The 22,232-nt window shown below is 36.4% G+C and overlaps 1 protein-coding gene across 1 annotated transcript in view; it reads right to left on the bottom strand.

Moving 5' to 3' along the window:
* Madm (MLF1-adaptor molecule) overlaps window positions 1-22,232 on the bottom strand; it is a 418,262-nt gene that overhangs the window by 178,072 nt on the left and 217,958 nt on the right. The window lies entirely within an intron of this gene.

Below are 22,232 nucleotides of genomic sequence, written 5' to 3' on the forward strand. Positions count from 1 at the left end.
ATAGTAGCATACGTCACAAGCCGGACGTCATTCATCCCTTCCCCCAAGGCCATGCATCATCCACATGACAAGGTATACAGAAGATTTGTATTCACGGTCTAGAGGTGGAATTCGAACCAGTATCGGTCGGAAAGTACTAGTTTAAAGAGCAATGGGGAAAATGAATAAGTACTTCTGCATTCAAAATAATCACAAAGCACGTTGTCTCATTTGTGAACGTTTATTGTTATAATTATTGTGGTCGGAAATACTTTCATTTTTTCCTGAGGACGAGTTTGTTGTAATCCGCCACATGGTTGTAGACGAGTCACGGAGAAGTCACTCAACGCCGCGCCGGTGGGCTGTGGAAGGCGAACCAATGCTTTCCACATGCTTCCATTCCTATCTCTGTGAGTTCTGCATCCCTGGTAAGGCATTTGCACAACACAATGCAATCCTGCTCAGGGTCTCCACCAGTGAAAAATAAAAGGTACCTAACTTGGAGGCAAAAAAGCACTAGATCTGAGAGAAAAGTACTAGATTCATTATCTCCCAATTTTACCAATACCTTTCCCTCTTATTTGGTTTATTATGCAATACCAGGACGAATAGACGAAATAGTGTACGCACTCTATGAATTTACATGGATTTGCCGCAACGCGGTGCTGCTACCGCTATGAGTGTGACTCGGAAGGAGTTCACAGGACTTGTTACGCTGAATGTACAGTAGTCCTTTTCAAAAGCAAATTTCTTCCATTTAAACCGGCTATTTAACTTAAGAAATATCTTTATAGTCCCTTATTCATAATTAACAGTCTTCTGTCGGGTAATACTATTATGGACGTTCGTAACAAAAAATACAATGGGATCTGAAACTTTGTGAAAGTAATTTTATAAGTTCAGTATTTAAATAATTATTCTTTTCGTAACAAGTTGCGAATTCAGGGACAGAAAACAAAACCTACAAAACCCACAAAATGTTAGTATATAAAGAGTTGAATGATATCTTACGTGCCTATAAATGAATTAAATTACTCACCATGATTACTTCCTGCTTCTAATTGTAGTATAACTTGTACTCATATAAGAATTTTAGCGAGAATATCATCTGGAGTAGCGTTTCTGCTAGCGTAAATAGCAATTGGTTGAGTCCAATCTTGCATAAATGTCATAAACATAAATACTAATGCATGATTTGCTAATTGTTTCTTTTGGACATCAGTCGTCAGATCTCCGAAATAAACAAATTCGTCCACTGTAAGGGAATAATTATTAAATTGAATTTCTTCTCTGAGTTTGACCTCATCGAATATTATCACTTCGTAAAGTTTGTTTTCATACATTTAATCATTTCAGTAAATTAGGAAAACTGAGGGACAGCTTCTGGTTGTAATTTTCAACGCACTCGCGGTATTTCTGTCTTATGACTATTTATAATAAAACAGTCTGATTTTATAATAATGTATTCGGAAAAATGCACATCTCAAATAAGATTATTTACCGAAAGCTGCCTATTTTTCCGTGGAATCGCTCTGGCCCATTTCTCAAACTCATATTTTTCTTTGGGAGATGAAAAGAAATTTCTTGTTACAGTATTTCTACTGTATTCCGATCTACAATCCGGAACAAAACAGTACAGCATTTTTGTAATTATTTTGTAAACCACCACACAATACTATTTTGTCACTGGTTAATTCAAAGCACAACAAATTGAAGACATCTACGTAACCCTCAACAACAAAGTATATTTGTTAATTTTGTAATTTTTTGTAAACCATCACACAATATTCCTTTGTCTCTGGTTAATTCAAAGCACAAGAAATTGAAGACATCTACATAACCCTGAACAACGAAGCATTTTAACAATCCCTAGCAACTTTCATCATTAAACGCGCGAGAAATATATTTTCGAGGTGGCTGACTTCAGACAACTGATAGACCCTAGCGATCGAAGCGCCACTAGTTGTCAGGTCCGCCACCGGCAATGGGAAAGCATAGAAGTGCGTACACTATTTCTTCTATTCGTCCTGGTAATACTTAAATGTACCGAGCTTCTCTTTCCACTTACCCATAATTGCTTTAGAGATACCGGCGCGTTATATAAAATATAAAACACTAAACATATGAACTTTCCAAAAACTTTATCAGAATTGAGATTAGCCGTTCACTTTGTTTTATTCAGATATCGACACAGGTTCACAACTACAAATGAAATATAATAAAACGTGTCAAATGCTAAATAGCAACTGTTTGTAACTGAATCTTGAATTTATATTTTCACCGATTATTTTATTAGGTCATTCTATGTAAGTCAACTTACTATCCATAATGACAGACTGGTAGTGATAAAAGACAAAGAGACAATGAATCCAACCGTCAGTTACAATACGCAATAACTGTCTCACTGTAAGTGGGGAAACTGGTCACTGAACTGGTCATACGATTGTTGGAATTCCCGAGACAGCGTATATCATATAGAAACATTCTGAAGAGTGTATAAAGAAATTTGAAGACTATATTTGTCGGAATTGTAAAAATAAGAAAACAAAAACAAAAAAAAAGGTACTAGATTTTCTAATTAAGTACTAGCGTACTAAACATTTTTAAAAAGTACTAGGAGTGGAGACCCTGATCCAGCTTCGATGAATGTCGAGTCGGGTAGACTATCACCTCTGATACTGTGGGGAGCTGACGAGAAAGTCTCTGCGAGATGTATTTTAATTGGGTGCGGTGCGGGGAGGTATTGATGAATGGAGCGCCGCTCTTCCAAGAACTGACCAGAGATAAGATAAATTGTTATGAGTTAGAGTCTTATGATACTAAACAAATGACATCTCAGTCACCACATGATGTTTAATTATACTGTGGCTGAAAATATCAGATAGTTTGAGACTAGCTCTGTGTCGGTGTGTTGTATAAGTTGAAACTGTTAGTTTATATTTTAAAAGTTGATCGAATATTTCATGTTGGTTAGTTACTGTACTGTAGTGTGTCATGTCGTTTTCTGCGAGCAAGAATGGCGTTACGCTGGCTGTTGCCTGCGTGTAGGATTGGCATTACTCCACATTCCTACCAGGGCTGATCTCGTGAGCTTCTCACAGTACCTCTCCGTATGCCACTGCAACGTAGAGATGTCGCCATGTAATTTGTCCGAGAGGTGCACAGATGGTGGCGGGAGGACGGGAGGGTGGAGCTTACAGTGTGATCAGTTTGCGGGAATACAGACAATACAACGCTTCTCATTTCCATGCACTCTCGAAGGCAAGAACGGGATCGGGATGAGGTGACTATCGTGCCGATACAACTTCTGCACAAGGTTGGCAAATCAGCAGACTGCGCCAGCCGCATGTGAGCTGAGCGTGTCTGAGTGGCTGGGAGTAGTATCGGGGAGAGGAGTGTAGAAAGAGGAAGACTCCCGTCACGTGATCTAAAGGTAGACGTGGCTGACCAGAAATTGGTTTCTGCGTCGCGGACAAATTACATGGCGACATCTGTAACGCATTGTTCAGTCCATCTCAAAGTGTGATCCTCAGTGAGGATTAAATGACGCCATCGTTTCTTATCGTGTTCTAACATTTAGAAACGAGCAAAGTAGCAGCAGCACCAGTACCAGCAGTACCAGCAGCAGCAGCAGCAGCAGTAGTAGTAGTAGTAGTAGTAGTAGTAGTAGTAGTAGTGGGACTAGGCCCTTTGCCCGAACCATTCACATTCTTGCGGAAGTTTCGAATCAAGGCTTAACAGACACAAACACAGTCACTCCTATGAGATTGACAAAGCGCAAGGTTAGGTAGTTTACCGCTGAAGACAATTAATATACACTTATCTACTAGGAATCAAATCAGACTACAGTATTCGCCGAATGTTTCTGAAGCATTTTTAAAGTAGATTTTGTACTTAGCAATTATCTCTCTGTTCTAATTATTAAAAGAAACTTACGCCTACATTTTTGCCACTGTTTACATGAAAGACTACGAAGAAAACTGTTACTACTCGATTTAGATTATACTGTTATTGTGTAAGAATTCTGCTTAACAGACAGCGTTTTTATCAACACAGATTCTAACATTTAGGGAGCCTATAGCGCCTTCTCAAATTAACCCGTAGATAATGAATATCAACAAAATTCCTGAAATAGTTCAAGGAAAGGTTTTTCATTAAATGATTTCTACATATCCATTACAATAATACAAAGCAATTAAAATAATCACTATAATAAGTTTGTGACACTATAAGTAGGTAGTCAGTAGTCACAATCATAGAGCTCCATTTTTTTTAAGTTCAAATAGCCGATTCTCAACCTACTACAACCCTTGTGACAGTAGTTATTTGCAACATCCAATAACATCCGGCGCACCAAATCAACCGAAACGTCTACGTTATTTTTGCAGATGCGGGCAGTTTTTGTCAATTTAGCAGATAAAATATGACAGTTCTGTATGTGCATGTGTGTAAAAAAGTAACAAAGTAGCACAAACAATTCTTGCTCTGTCATCAAAGTAGATTATTAATACCTACGAAACAAAGCTTTTTTTTACTTAATCTAGACATTTTCTTTTGTCACTTTATCGTAAGAGGAAAATTCAAGGAGAAGATACGGTAGTTCGAAATTTAACTACATTGTCGTTGTGAATTTGAATTATTTCTTCAAATAAAGACCTATTATTTTAACAAAATTGCTACATTCCACGTGCGCCACTGCAGTCCACCGGATCGTGAACACATTAAACATTCATAAAATCCTTTTAATAGTTTATGAGAAATTACTGGAGATGCACAAACGGCGTTCTAACAGCCATATTTCCGGTATCAAGGACATTGAAAATAAGTATCTCCACGAAAACCTCAACATAATTTTTTCTTCTTTGCCCCGTTATAACACTTTCTATTCATACTTTGTACAATGTGAAAGTAAAAAGACTGCAAAAACAAATAGGCGGTATGCCAAAAATCACTAATTTGTTACGAGTGATGCTAAAAACGTGTTTACCCGCGAATATAATATATCGAATCGATTACGCAGCATTACAATAGCCTCTTTATAATCTGTAACATGAGAAAGTGACGGATCAGTCATGGTCACACTTACTGTGATATTTATGGCGTCTTGTCCTTTGGCAACCTCTTTCTTCCATGGATAAAAAACACTCAAGGGTGTTATGAAGAGAGGACGGCATGAAAGCGTCACTATGTCAGGGTTGACATTCGCCTAAAAATGCTTTACAAAGAGAACACAACTAAAGCACATGGGGTTCATAAGATCCATTGATAATTTGTGAGCTACGTTTTTAGAAATATGATGACATAGCCCATGTACTATTTCCGCTGCAAGTTACAACAATCGCGTTTGTGTCTGTGATCGTCCTTCTGATTAGGCACAGCCATAGCTCAAACAGCTGAAGGTTTTTCACCAAAGGAGAGCGGTGTTCGAGCTCGAGTTGCTCTCGTAAGATCTCTGATGAACAGAGCGAATGGACAACAGGTTTTCTCCTGCCATTCTCCCTCCACGACTTACTGTTTTCATTATAGTCGTATTATTATTCAGTCTCTGAATACAGTTTTTTTTTGTAGTGAAAAGTAACGTTACATTAAGAATGATTACCAACAGTCTCTCCTGTTAAAAAAAAAATGAGTGTAATAGCCTCTATATGCGCGGAAGAATTTAAACTTCTTAAGCTATAAATATGCAGAATAAGAAGAACAGTCCATTAAATCCCTAAGGGCAAGAGCCTCCTGTAACGCCAATTACAGGGCTAGCTCGATTATTCTCTGACGAGCCAATTCCATTGAGATTTTTGCTTGCTCTTCCTGCCTCTGGTTATTTTCTTTCTCTCAGTTTGTGCATCCGGCTTTCACACTATATTCCATCTTTAACTTTTATATTCGCTATACATCGATCTGCTATTCACATGCATTACCATATGGAACACAGAACAAGTCCAAGTACTGAGCGACTCGAATTTGAGTTGTTTACTCGGTCCTTCGTTTAATTTAAATTATGGTTTATTTAACGACGCTCGCAACTGCAGAGGTTATATCAGCGTCGCCGGTGTGCCGGAATGTTGTCCCGCAGGAGTTCTTTTACATGACAGTAAATCTGCTGACATGATCCTGTCGCATTTAAACACACTTAAATGCCATCGACCTGGGCCGGGATCGAACCCGCAACTCCGAGCACAGAAGGCCATCGCTATACCGACTACGCTACCCAGGCCGACTACTCGCTCCTTCATATTTAAAGTTCTCTTCTAACTAGACCTTTGAAGTCTTTTTGGTGTGTTGCTGAACCTCTGACCAACGCCACTTCGGAGTGCCCTGACTTCTGTTCCATATTCTCGGATACGTAGAAGCAGTTCCTGAAAGTCTAATTTGGCCGTCTCTTCAGTGTTGCCAACTAATACCAGATATCACCAAAGACGGTAAAATCACAATGCTACGTACTTAAATAATAATAATAATAATAATAATAATAATAATAATAATAATAATATAGTCTTAACAAAAACAATGTCTTGCTTATTTACTACATCTCATCTTTATGTTGCGAGGTGTTTCCTAAATGGTTCAATAATTTATGAAATAGTATGTTTTCCTCCTGGACTTATCGCATATTATGTTGGTGATTAGTTTGATCTAATATTTCGTAAAATCTATTTTGTCTGACAACATGAAATCCATTGCTTTGACTAAACAGTTTACGATTTATGAGACCTAACCTAAAAATATATTTACTTGCTTGCATTTTCATATTTTCATCAGTTTCCTTTACTGCAAACCGAAATTGTTCCTGCCGACATAACGGTTACAAAATAACTGCCAGTTGTAGTATTTGACAGTACCCGAAATTCGAAACAAAGTTGGTTAAACAAAATTCAACCTGCAGCTAGAAAATCATTATAATCCACTAGCATATGTAGTCACAGGGGAAGATTGGTTAGGTTTCACCGCTAGGGTATTAAGTAAGGTGATCCGGACTATATAGTCTACAGTTGCAGAGTCCATCTTGACTGGTTGAGCCTCAGTAAATGACTGCCCCATTTCCACTTCAGTCGCCCTCCTGATACACATGATGGGCATTAGCAGCTAATATTTCCCTTGTCATAACTGTTAACACAACACTTTCAAATAAGCCTTACTAGAGATTGCGCCTCCGACTTGACACTCAAAGGGTTCTTGTAAGATTAAAAAAAATGGATAAAATTACAAAAAATATAATTCAGGCATATAAGGGAATATCTTCGTTTGCGTAGCCTATTTATCAGCGACCAGATTTGGTTTTCATACAGCATGAACAGGAAGAAAGTGTACAGTAATCTTTTTAGATGTTCGTGCAATGAAAGACAATGAACTAGGATTACATTGAACACTTTTACACTAAATGAAGAATCTGTCGCTCTACCCCATTAACTCCTGGCTCAGTTGTCTCAAGGTGATGCCATGAGGTTCAAACCTGTCTTCGGAGTAAACAACAACTCTTCAGAATTTAAAAACATGAAATAATTGGTGTATGGTATTAACTGAAATAAGACGTGAAAACTCAACTCTCTCCAAATACTTCATAAGTACTTGTAGGCCTATTAGACTTTATATGGTGAGCTAAGATTTTATTTATTCCAAATTACTGACACCAGTTTGATCAGGCATTGCACTCGTTGATTGCTGGCAGTATAGGTCCTAGCGTCTTGCATTACAGGCGCTTGTGTTCGGTTCAAGTTTGTCGAGTATGTCGAAGTTCGACATTCGCTGATGTTCGCTCTGCAGAAGAAGGCCTGTCGTGTTTGTTCCACCTTGTTATAAAAATATTCAGTGTCCTCCACTCCCAACCCTTCATATTTTAACCGCTTAAAGATTTTATCACAGAACTTGCGATTACTTTTTACATGAAATAAGATGAAGTTTGTAATGTCTTGGTTGCCTCTCTCATGTTCGAACACTGCAGGACACTAGTAAGTACATTCAATAAGTTGTTGACATCATGTACTGTCTGCCTCTGACGAGATTGTCTCAGCGGGATAAGATATCTCCCTCATCGGTGTAGGGAAATGATATTTTGTCATATTCTTATAGCTCGATTGCAGATGGATGATTGAATTTACTATTGGCTACTATGACGTAGTACAGACGGAGAGAATGTAGCAATCGTTTCACTAACATGCAGTCATCAGTGTAATATATAACTTGCTATATGAATGTAGGCACAAGTTTTCTGTACAGTAGCACAGTACTGTGATTGCCGCTATCATCTTGGGTAATATATACCTTCCTTCCAGAGATAAACTTCTCACAATACAACAGTGACTGAATTGCAACAGAAAGATTACAAAATGCCCTTTTCTTTGCCCTACATTCTCACTCTGATTCCAATCAACTCTTTTTTGTTTTCGGCAGTTCATTTGTATGCTTTCATTCATCCGGCCTCTGGAGTTTGGTATTTATTTTCTAGCACAATGCTTCTCAAGACTGTATGAATGTTTTGACTGTGTAACGTCACAACACTACACAGAAGACGTACTATCCGTCAGCAGCCCCACTTCCACTAATTTATGTATTAATTTGTGTAAATTGGTGGATAACCGCAGAACATTAACAACTTTATTCACTCGATACCAAGCAACAACGTACAAACTCCCGTAGTAACAATGTGCAAAGTCCTCTTACAACGTCCGTAACAGAATTTTGTTTCACAGTGTTCTACTCATAACCGATCCAGAGACTTAATTTGAAATATGATTGGAAAAAGATGAAGTGCACAGCTGGTATCGGGAGGAAAATAACTTATACATAAAATTACAATTATTATTATTATTATTATTATTATTATTATTATTATTACTATTATTATCATCATCAACATTATTACTGCCATGAAATTCTAACTGTACAAATGAATTTACGATCATTGATCGGTAAAAATTGAAGGAGATTTTTCAATCTTCAGTAATATCAATGCAATTCATAAAGTTTTAGATATGTTGCAGGGAATAAGATATCAGACACTTTATTGTTACTTCAAAACTTTTTTTTATCTTTGTTGTTTTAGAATTTTAATTTGTTTTTATAACTTTGTACTATTTGGTTTGTAACTCAATTTTTAATGGACGTAGTATTATACTATACTAGTAGCTTGTATAGCAAATGCTGCAAACTAAGTTCAGTAACAATTCAAATAAAGATTGTTCAGATTTATTTTCCAGAAAGAATAGGTCTACCAGTTATTTGCTTCCATAAAAATGAAACATACATCGCGGAATATGTAACACTGAAAGCAACGTAAAAACTCAATGAAGTGTAACCTTGTCAAAAAATATTTTAAAAAGCTTCCTCTTAATGATTTTTATTCGAAGTGCTTTTTCTTGAAAATGCTACATCCACCTTCAGTTGAGTTTCAATGCGAAAATGCAAGTAACAATGTCAGGATGAAAAGTAGGTTTGTTATGTGGGAGTAAAGCACTAGCTATTTTAGGTCATTACAGATTGCAGATGAGAGTTAAGAAAATGTCAGGCTTTCAAACAATAGATAAAGCATACTGGTATAGCTGCTATATGTTTCGTAAACTGCCCTGAAATGTGGAGGACAGAATCACTATTTTTCCTGCACCTTGCTGAAGTGATCGGGAGACTACAAAATCTTATAGGCCTCTTATTTGATCAGTAAGTAATGCCTTTTGATTTTTCCTTACGAATTGTAATCTTTGCGCTTCCACCCTACAATACAGGTCTACTAAATACTGCTGGATTAGCAGTAAGAAATGGCTACGAACAGAAATTCGAAACGATAAAAATTGAAGTAAAGTCATTCTGATGAGCTTGTTTAACTGGCGCGGGCTACTGTGTTGCAATTGTGAGTCATTAGGGAAGGGGAGGAAATTTTAGTATCAACAGATCAAGTGAGGGCTTAATTTGATTCCCCTTGTCCGACATACACAACATAACGATATTTTGGTCGCTCACTATCTTCGGAGACAAAAACAGCCGCAATTTCCTCTGCAGTAGGTTTATTGTGTCGTATTATGATCAACGAAATTTAAATCTACAGATCACACGTTTTCATTTGCCAATATTTGTCCTGCAATTTTGTAGGAAATACCATAAAGATTGTTGGCAAGAATATCTGACAACGTTTGGAATGTATTAGGCACCAGTGAATGAAGGACATAATTATGCAAACGTTATGTGTGGGCAAAATGATGTTAAATCAATTACTTACAATTGGCTATGAGCTCGTAATGAACTGTTAATGGCGGAAAATCATAGATAGTATAGGTTATTGTGGGAAATCTTTTGCTGAGATGCGGAAAATGAGGCGAATGCTATAGCAGAGTTGCTGATATGTGTCATAAATAAAATTGTTCATCATAAATTAGCTGTTTCGGTATTTCATTCGTTGCTGGTTGCGAGCAGTAAATTAACTCATCATGGCAGCAAGAACTGAAATAACCTGCTATTCTTCCTACAGTAAAATTATATGGTTGGCAGCGATCACAAATTTGACCGATTAAACTAAATGAATATGAAATTAATTTTGATGTAGTTTAAAGACGTACCTAAAATTGGAATCATGACTCAATTACTAATGCCTCTTCCATAGTACTGCACTACTACCTAGGAAAATTAGAGAGTCACACATAGGCTATAATTATCTACACCGCACCGCCACTGAATGTCTGAAAAACCCACACCACTTGATTAATAATTATTTCATTTTTAATAAAAATATTATCTTTTGTAATTTTTGTACTTTTAGTAACATATATGTACAACCGTTACTCATAAAATTACAGAAATGAAGACCTAATTTAAGCTATTCTCTACTTCTACTTACATAACGCCGAAAGGTTTCACTTTCATATCATCAATATTGCATTAATGTGTATAATTAATGACAAATACACCATGCCATTAGCCATAATATTTCATATTTTAATGGCAATAATATCATTAAAACTTACGTTCTGTGGTTTTTAATAACCAATACACAACTGCACTCAGAAAATTCGAGGACTTGGTGTGAAACTAATGTAACTACAATAATTTACAGTTTTTGGTCTTTAAACCAACCGATAATAATTCGCTCTTCTACTGGTTCACAAAAAATCTTAACTCAGTTCCGAACAGTCTTGTATATAATACAATTCGTAAATGATGGTATAGTTCATGTGAAATAAGCGTGTTACCTGTTAAGAATAAACATCGATTGTAGTTACGTTAGTTTCACATTCCCTTTAATTACACAACAGAGAATCTGACCTTTAAGTCCATGATATAATCTTCTTAACAAGTATTGAAATTTGTAATAGCCTAACCAATATAGAGACATTCTCAGAAAATTAGACAAAATATGAAGATCGACATATTGGCATTATGATGTCAGAGACTCTGAGCTCTAAAAACAACGCTAGCAATCCTGCAGGTTATGGCTTCGTGATAATTTTGTGTTTTGTCTTATTCTGAAAAGCCATTAGTTCTCAAATCTGACGACAGATGGTTTTTAGAAAACAGGAAGATTTTGTAGGAAAATCTATTCTCACTAAAAACTACTATTTTCCCTGTATCCTTGGATGCTAAGTTTTAAAATGAGGGGTCATTCATTCGAATCTGTTCAGCCGTTTTTTTTTTTTTTTTTTTTCATAATTTCCATTACCAGTTCAAATTATATATATATATATATATATATATATATATAAATTAATTATTTAAATAAAATAACCGAATTAATAATTATTGCTATATACTGTCATAGAGTTTGTTATAAATTCCAATTTCTTCAAGGTTTTGATCGGCAATTATATGCCGTATCACTTCCATCACAGATTTGGATATGGAGACTGCTATTGTTACTGTTAGTACTACTATTATTATTATTATTATTATTATTATTATTATTATTATTATTATTATTATTATATTTGCATTCTTCTAGACCAGTGATCGTCAGCACTCGTTGAAATGGGTTACGGATAAGCAGTGCATATGCACCCTCGTGCAGGAGGAAGCATACCCGCCAACAGCCACGGATGCACTCTGGTGCTGTAAGACACCTGCGGATAAGAGACGCTAGCCCGAGAGTGCAGTGTTCTGATGACCGCTGTTTTAGACTGTAGCAGATTACACACATTTCACCAAATAGCAATGAAATATCAGACAGAAACTCAATATACTCAGTTCAAAGGCTGAGATAAATCAATACAGAACGAACTGGTTAGAGAATGAAAGATTATGAGATACAAATCAAACGTTAACATATAAGCCCAGAGGCAGAAGAAACGCATACTTACAAAAAAACCGCGTACCATTGTGGTAGTGGTTAGAGCGATGGTGGTTATTTCACAACCAATCGACACTTCACGTTAGTGAACGAACATGCCTATTCTCATTCATAAATTTGAATATCCTTGCTTACAATCGAAACCACGTCTGCTGGGTTTCTATTCGGAAATCCTATTACTTGAATCACAGTGGAATACACGACTAATTATGTGCTTATGTACATATAGGAGAAAATAACTGCGACATACTGTCAATACATTTAGCATTGGCCAGTAATCACTGAAAGGAAATTAACAATATCCACCTTCTCCGTTTGTTCACCTAACGACAATTTTTTTTTAGTAGGTTATTTTACGATGCTTTATCAACATCCAAGGTTATTTAGCGTCTGACTGAGATGAAGGTGATAATGCCGGTGAAATGAATCCGCGGTCCAGCACCGAAAGTTACCCAGCATTTGCTCATATTGGGTTGAGGGAAAACCCCGGAAAAAAGTCAACCAGGTAACTTGCTCCAACCGGGAATCGAACCCGGGCCACCTGGTTTCGCGGCCAGACGTGCTAACCGTTGCTCCACAGGAGGACAACGACGAAGTTGGGCGCAACTTTCGAAATGGTGAGAGTTTCCGTGTACTTCACCAGCAACGGGAGAAGTTCAAACTAACCTTCCTTAATGTAATATTCTTAGGGTTTGAAAGATACGTAAAAAATACTGTACAAATGTTGTATCTTCTGGAATGTATGAAGAGCAGGTTAGCATTGCATATCACATAATACATTCCTCCGGCACATAACCATTAATTTTAGAACATTATCTTCATATTCAGCTATAGATCTGAACTTGGCTATTCAAATGCGGCAGAAGAAAATGAAGTTTTAATAACGAGAAATCCTTCGTTGGCTTCTTTTGAAAAGGACGTAAATGGGTGCCCCGGCATCTGAAGGACTGCACCTGAAAGAGTGTCAAGCGAAAGTCATGAGCCATTTCCCGTCCATGTAAAAGAATTCAACTTAATTTCTCGTTATCGTCAGTTTTATTGTCGTGTCGAGGTCACAGCCACGGGTTATCCCATCTAAGGTGGATATAGATATTTGCTGTCAATGTAAAGTTTTTCGTTTTAAATACAGGCTTGTAAAAACACAGATTTGGACAAAGCTATTAGAGAGGACTATTAACAATGATCACCATCTTTGTTCATCATTTTGGTATCATTTCACAAATGCAGAATAGCTCCTATGGTATAAAGGCTTCAAATAAAACCTCAATCATTATAAACTATAAAATATATTAATCACCGGCTATGACCTAGCTGAAGTACATAAGTAAGACATCGGTACCCTTTCTAAAACCACTTTAAGCACTGCCCTACATCATTCGTCTGCCTTTCTTACCACTAAACATGTCGGTCCTGCCCATAGTGCAGAATGAAGTTCTTAGAACTAACCTACGTTTATAAGCAAATGAAATGGTGTCACTGCAATGATACATACTTTCTGTGCAGAAATAAAGATACCCACTATTTTATGTACATTGTTAAATTGTCAAGACTACATTTCTCCAGGTTCCTTTCTCTTTGCTAGTTCGCAAACGCCCGCGACACATTCTCTTCCTGATCCTCCCTTACCACCCACACAAAGAAAGATAAATATCTGCTCTCACATTGCTCCAAAGTATAATACCGGCTCCGTAACAACACAGCAAAAAGGGACGATTTCGTGTTTTGGTGAATATGCACAAACTCAGTGGTATCTTGGCCACTCGACCTAGTACGTAATCTAGGCCTAACTCTTATTCTATTTTGACGTGTAATTTTTATAGTCGACCTATTTCCTGTGGGACGGAAATTCGACTTCGATTGCTATGAAAATGCTTACGTTAGATTCGATAAATTCAACAATGTGAACGAGTCCATTTCTATACATTAAATTAATTATGTTTTTTAGTTAACGACGCTCGCAACTGCCGAGGTTATATCAGCATCCCGGTGCGCCGGAATTTTGTCCCGCAGGAGTTCTTTTACTTGACAGTAAATCTACTGACATCAGCCTGTCGCATTTAAGCACGCTTAAATGACATCAACTTGGGCCGGAATCGAACCCGTAAAAGGCCAGCACTCTACCGACTGTGCCACTCATGCCGACCCATTCCTATACACATTATAGTAGTCCGCATATAGATACATAATGGCTGGAGAGCGCGTCCTGTGCGTATAAGATCCTAAAAAGGCCTCTGGCTCAAAGCCAGAAATGTCAATAAACAACACATATAGATATACATAATCTACTTGGAAGAGTATATTATAATGAACGAGGGAGTTGCAATATATTTTAACCAATAATATTATTCAATTGTTCTTTGACATGGACGCGAAAAAAGACACGTGCACAATGCATGTACAACTACAGAAAGTTAAACACGTTAGCATTAGGTTTACTCACATACAGATGAGTAACAACATTTGCGAGATATTCTCACGTACCTACTTATATGCAGTACACCAGTTAATTGTTAATTGTCTGTACCTCAAAAAAAGTTCTTTTACGGCTTATTTCATTCGACATACTTAAACCTACAGCAAATCGTATTTATTTATTCTGATTCCATTACCTTAATTCCTGTATAGATCTTACACGCAATCATAGGGATTTCCTCAAATTCCCTGTCATTTTGTAAATTCGGTTATTTAACGACGCTGTATCAACTACCTTATTTAGCATCGGTGAGAGCTGTAATATCGAAATGATATTTGGCAAAATAAGTATGAGAATTCGCCATGTAATTACCCGACATTCGCCTAAGCCTAATAGTTGGGGAGAAGCTCAGAAGAAACCAAACCAAGTAATCAGCCCAAAAGAGATTCGAACTCACGCCTGAGCACAACTTCGGATCCTTCAGATCCTCGGGGTAACCACTCGTTACCATGAGACTACGCAGGTGGTATTGTAACTTTTAAACTAACCTCACTCAAGTTATTATTCTCAAAATAATTCACATAAACCTCTTTAAGCTTTACACTCGTCTAAAAGTTTTCCACTAAATTAATAACTGTGTATGCAATAATTTCTCTGAAAGAACATTCTGAAAACATATACTGAGTTCTGTTTCATTTGGGACTCAATCTAACGTAGGTAGGGGGACGATGACAACCGTTAATTTCAAATATATTGCTATATTATGTTACACTGTATTCTTTTAAATATTTCATTGCAAATTTTAACTCAAAATTATATTGCGTGCGCATCACTTCTGGACTAACTGGTGGTTCATAGACATCCAATATGAACCAAACATTTCAAAAAGCACTTTTCATTTTCCATCAATAAGTGTGTTGAAAGCATGCATTTCTTAAAAATGTCAATATACAGTATTACTATTTTTTTCAGCATATTTCATGTAATACGCTTACAGTAAAGAAGTCGAAATAATGTGTACAACCGTGTTAACTTCCATTCATGTCCAAGTTTCCGACCCATGAGTGAGAAAAGGTAGGCGAACGTACAGTGCTTGCAGCAAAATTGTATCTGCGTCTTTTCTACCATATTTTTTTATTTTTTGAATTGCCATACAAAGCTCAATATTTGTGACCATTAGGATATGACTGTATTAAAATTTTACTTGACATAAAATAATTCGGAGCTTTTTTTTACTGTTTTCTCATCAACTCAGTCGATATGCACATTAAAATATACTGCACACCCATGCCTTACTGTGGCATACTGAATAGGACGTATTTTTAGTACCGGCAATGAAATTATTACCTTCATGAATTTCAGAAGGATGGTCATATTTTACTCCTAAATTCCCAGTTTAGAGTTTTTCTTTTAAAAACACTGAGTTTTTATTACAAGATGCAGATAACAAACAGCACAATGAAAACAGCAAAATACGCTCTAGACAGTCTAGAGACCCCAAACCGCGGATGATATTCGGAAATATATTTACAAGTTGGTCTATTTTCTGAGTATAATAATAATAATAATAATAATAATAATAATAATAATAATAATAATAATAAAGAAAAATCAAATTAGGATATCTTAAATAATTTCGAGGGAAAAATTGTTCCGGAGCCGGGTATCGAACCCGGAACCTTTGGTTTAACGTACCAACGCTCTACCACTGAGCTACCCGGGAACTCTAACCGACACCGATCCAATTTTTCCCTCTATATCCACAGACCTCAAAGTGGGCTGACAACCGTCAAGCAACCAACTTCGAGTGCACACTAACTCTGTGTGACTTAAATTGTGGTTTTCTGTTAACGAACAGTGACGTGTATTATGCAAATCAAGATTTCAGGTATAACTCCCTGTAAAGTTGATTTGAATAATTTCGAGGGAAAAATTGTTCCGGAGCCGGGTATCGAACCCGGGACCTTATAGATAAATAGATAAATGCATAGAAATATAGATAAATAGGTAGGTAGGTAGACAGGTAGGTAGGTAGGTAGATAGATACATAGATAGATAGATAGATAGATAGATAGATAGATAGATAGATAGATAGATAGATAGACAGACAGACAGACAGATAGATATACACAGATAGATAGACAGGACAGACAGATAGATTAGATAGACAGATAGATAAATACATAATAACGAATAGATTTTAATATATCTTGCTTTACGCTCTCTAACACAATTCCTTTACAATATGTTTATGCATAACACTACATAGAAAGGTTCAGAAATAAGTTGAAGATAATAATGATATACGTAGTTTTCAATCCTACACAATGAGACTTTGCGCTTCTCGTAGTTTGATTGGCTTTTCCTATAATGATATATGCAGTCGCAAAAAAAAATCGTTTTTTTTTTAATTTAAATAATTCATATAAATGGCTGTATGTTTGCGAGTAGAAAACAATTGAATTATTATTATTAATTAAACGAAACGTCAGTAAAATGTTAGTATGCCTAAATTATTATGGTAACTAAAATATTTTTGGGTAGGTATGGTTATTAATAGCATTAATTTAGAGCTTATAATAAAAAGTAAGAAAATCAAGTTTTTTTTTCGGTGAGGGTATTGCATAAACAGAAAGTAGTAATCATGAAAAAATCTATTTACCAATTTCACCGGAAATATACGTTATAAAATTCCTGATTGTGTTCTGACCATTTCCGTAATGGCGTGTGTACGTGATTAGTTTGTGTGCGGTCCATTTTAACGTACATTTACTGAAGTATCTGAAGTTTATAGCTACTGTAATATCACATTAATGGACATCTATCTGTTAATACATATTATTTAAATATAAAAAAGAATTATATACTGCACATGTGTTTAAGAATGTTTGAACCTCAATTAATTATATGAGCTATTTTATAGAAGAACTAAGTTTGTCGACAAAACCTCCATTAAAGGATCTGAAATGTACAGTATGTCCATATTAATATCAATATCAATACCATTTTTAGATTCATTGCTTAAAGAGTGAATTCAAATCATGCATTTACTTAAATTTTGTAAAGCATTCGTGGGGGGGGGGGGGAAACACTTTACGAAATGTTTGTAGTTCTATAATTTCAAAGGTAAAAGCTACTAAATAACTCTAATTTCGTTACAATAACAGCGTTTATTTATTTTTATAGGTTATTTTACGAAGCTTTATCAACACCTTAGGTTATTTAGCGTCTGAATGAGATGAAGGTGATAATGCCGGTGAAATGAGTCCAGGGTCCAGCACCGAAAGTTACCCAGCATTTTCTCATATTTGGTTGAGGGAAAACCCCGGAAAAAATCTCAACCAGGTAATCGAACCCGGGCCACCTGGTTTCGCGGCTAGACGCGCTAACCGTTACTCCATAGGTGTGGACTAACAGCGTTTATATTTTCTGTATCTAAGTATGAAGTTGCTGTACTTCAAACGATAGAGCTTAAAATTAGAAATTATAGGCCCTGAGCGTATTGTCTGCCTACATTTGATGTGTCTTAAATATACAATAATTAACACATAAATATTTTTATATAGTAAGAAACAAAATATTGTACGTAACTCCTTAAGAAAGCGTTTTAACAATACTCGTCGCGATATTCCGGACATCTCAGTCGTACTGTAAAGATTCGCTTTCTTAAGGAGTTATGTAAATAACTATTAATAATGGAATTTAAACTAAATTTAACTCTGTCCTTTCGGTAATTAGCCTACACTCAACTATTTAGAACTGGTGATATTGGTAAAATTTTTCAGAAATTGTAGTACGTCTAGATCGTAGGCTTCAACTACAAATATCCCTTACTCCCTTTCTAACAAGTGGGAGGCGCAGATTTGAATGATAAAAGCATGTTTTACCAACTCATACCTCTAATAGTTCACATTAAAAATCATTCAAGGCGAAAACTAAGAGTGACTGAACCCCACCCAATCTTGAAGCTCATTCATTCTGCGATAGGTAATTAATTGATCTTTTAGCAGAAACACAAGACAAGACCATGAACTATTTATTTACAAATGGTACTGTACTTTTTATATACAAATCTGTATTATTTCCGTCAGAGAGCACTAACCTCCGGTACCATAAAATATTGTGACAGTTTTATGCCATTTAGCAAGACTTTGTTTTACGATGAACGGTTCTTCCTCCTCCCACTGACTGCCAATATAACGTATAGTCCGGATCAGCTTACTTAATACCATAAGGGTGAAACCTAACCATTTTTCCCCCATTAGTACATATGCTAGTGGATTATGGTGATTTTCTAGGTTGAAGGTTGAATTTTCTTTTGCCAACTTCGTTTCGAATTTCGATACTGAGAAATACGAGAACTGGTAGTGATTTTCTGTTATGTTAGCAGCAGGAACAGCTATTATCGGTAGTGCAAATTCTGAAAATTCAAATTGGTCTGAATTTCTGAGCCAATTACTGGAAGGTAGTGAAATTCGAACATACTAATAATTAATTGATATCAGTATTATATTAATACATAATAATTATTTTATGTGTTGCGTTGCATTGTAGTTACAATTCAAGATTATAGTCAGAAAGTATAAACAAATATAACATGGTGTGATACATGCACTTGGGTGATCGATAAAAAATGCGCAGCAATTATAACTAGAACAGCAAAATTATTAGGAGTAAGTAAGTATTCTTAAGCATACATTTCAAAGTGGCATTCGGTTTTCGGAGTTTGTAGGCCTACTAATCATTTCACGTGATCAAACAAAATACATTTTTAGTTTAAGTCTCGTGAATCGGTAACTGTTTAGTCAAAATCTACTTATTTCCAACACAATGTGGGAGAGATCCAAGTGAAAAATATAGGCCTACTATGTCACAAATTATTGAACCATTTAGAAAGCACCTCCCAATATAAAGATGAGATGTGGTAAATAAGTAAATAAGCACGACTTCGTTATTGTTAATAGTACATTATTATTATTATTATTATTATTATTATTATTATTATTATTACCCTCTTTGGTGATAGCCTATCTGGTATTAGTTGGCAACACCGAAGAGACGGCCAAATTAGCCTTTAAGTAACTGCTCTTACGTGATCCTCACTATAATAAGAAGTAATTTACTGTATTTACTACTCTTTACAACGATAGACGAATATACCTATAAAATGTACAACCCTCGAGACCTCGAACAATTTCCAGGTGGCAATATTATTATGCTAATTTAGAATCTTTCCCAATTTTAAAAACCACGAACCGCAATTGAGCTAAACATGATGAGTATCATAATGGAAGTTTTGCTAGAATCGCATTACCGGTTTTTTTAAATATGAACAAAGAATCATAAAGTATAGTGCAGGCCAGTAGGCCAATCTTGCATCAAGTTCCTGTGTTCATGCTGCAATAGCAAAGAATGAAACGAACTCTGAGAATCCAGTGCGGCCGGCTCTATTTCCTGAGGAAACCACGTCATATCAGTGAGCTTTCCTATGTTTCCTAGTAAGAGGACACGTGGACCTGGATACGTGTCTGGGTTTCTGCAGCAACCACATGTTCTGGTTCCGTTGCATTCTGACGAGACCGGACGGACCACTCGCCAAGTGCAACGTCCTTCGTTACAGTTAGCTAGCTACACATACACGAACTGAATAGCAAATGCCCTGTGCAGTGTCTTTGTTCAATTGAGGAAATTATAATAATTGATCATGTTCAAGGCTCTCGTTAACCAAATATCGGACATGTGCATCATGGAGATCCAGCCCGGATACCTCATATACTAATAAGTAGGGAACGCGTAAGACTTACGTAGAAGCAACTACGCGAGAAAATACAGTAGCTGGTGCGCCATATCTGTTAATTTCTTATTACATTTAACTATACACAAAATTATTGTAACAATGTAGAAATATATACAAACCCGGCTTTCAGATATAGCTCCCTGTGAAGCTGTCTTGAATAATTTCAAGGGAACCCGGCAACGGAACAATTTTTCCGTTGAAATTATTTAATGCAAAAATATATAAGAATATTTTTACGGAAATGAACATTTTTGCACCTTTCATATCGGAAAAATGGTTTTAGACAACTCTCTCCGATACAGCTACTAATACTCTCTTCAAATCTTCTTTCCACATATCCTATAAATACTGCAAAATATTATCCGGAGAAACGTCTCCCTTTCTTCAAAGAGAAATGCAGCGAGTGATTCATTTCTCATGCAGGTACCACTTATACAATTAGACAAGGAGGGAGACATTTTCAGCTTCTCTCTTAATTTTGGTGAGTACCAAATTACGTTTTAACTGCTCAGAGCCTACATTTAACAATATTTTACATTAACAGTTTTTAGGTTTTCGATTCATCGATATCACGCTCTCTCCGTAATCAGAGTATGGGATGTTTTCTCTAATTCTGTTGCTAATGTGGGGTAATCCCATGGCGAATTCTCGGCCACATCTCAACAAAATACCGTATAGCTATCATCAGTTCCTTCGACGACAGATAGCTACGCAGTTGATACAGCATCTATAAAGAAAAAAAAAGGATGGGTTTCAAAATCACTGTCGTAGACATCAAGCAATGTCAAAGTCGCGCCTTACCCCAACCAGTTGTGTATCTCAACAGTTTTATTAATGCGCAAAATATTCTATATAAAAGGAAGTGCGTTCATTGTACCAAATACTGATAACGGGAAGTGGGAAGGGAGGGGAAAGTAATCTGAAAGTTTGGGAACCAGTGGCCAAGGTTAACTGAAGTTTTGTTTCCGAGATGACGTCATTAGTACAAAAAGGGAATGTATACAAGGCATGTTAAATGACGTAACTTGTGTTTATCTGACATCGCCGATTCGATTCACCCCTTTGCCATCTTCATTCGAGACGAGACAAACATTCCACTGTGTGCAAACCAACTACGAGTCTTGAAAGGAAACCATGAACACAAAATATATGCCCGTATATAATAGGGGGCATGGCTAAACTGAAGAAGAGTCTCTTTATTCGCTCATATTTGTTTCTAGGGACCATTAATCATTAGTAACAGGAGTTGTATTCGTAATGAAGGCCGGCCCTACTGACGCCCGTCTCGCACGTTATATAACGACATCAACATTAACAACATGTTCCAATTCGTTTTTTGCGTGACGTAGGTAGTGTGGTCGTATTTGATGCCGACGGGAAGGTCTGCAAAGGACCTTGACGGGCCGAGTTGGCGCAGTTCCGGTCCGCTCATAATTTTTGCAAGACACTCCGTTCTTTGACACATGTCGAAGGTGTGGATTTTTTTTTTCCGCGTATTATATACAAATACTCCCGTGGGACTTGATATTTAAACAGGCGTTAAACCAAGGTCGACTTGCGAAGGCTGAAAGTGAATATATTATTACCTGAGAATTAAAATGTTACTCAAACTTATAATGCGCAACATTTAATCAACGCAAACGTGTTAAGTAAACCGAGACCGACATAAAAGTAGAAAAGGTATCTAACTCAAACAGTCTTACTAATAAACCGTGTATAGTTTTTATACGAGACTTATGCAGAGTTGAGACAGAAAACGTTACTAATAAACCGTGAATAAG

This window comes from Periplaneta americana, chromosome 3 (assembly GCF_040183065.1).
Source record: "Periplaneta americana isolate PAMFEO1 chromosome 3, P.americana_PAMFEO1_priV1, whole genome shotgun sequence".
NCBI lineage: Eukaryota > Metazoa > Arthropoda > Insecta > Blattodea > Blattidae > Periplaneta > Periplaneta americana.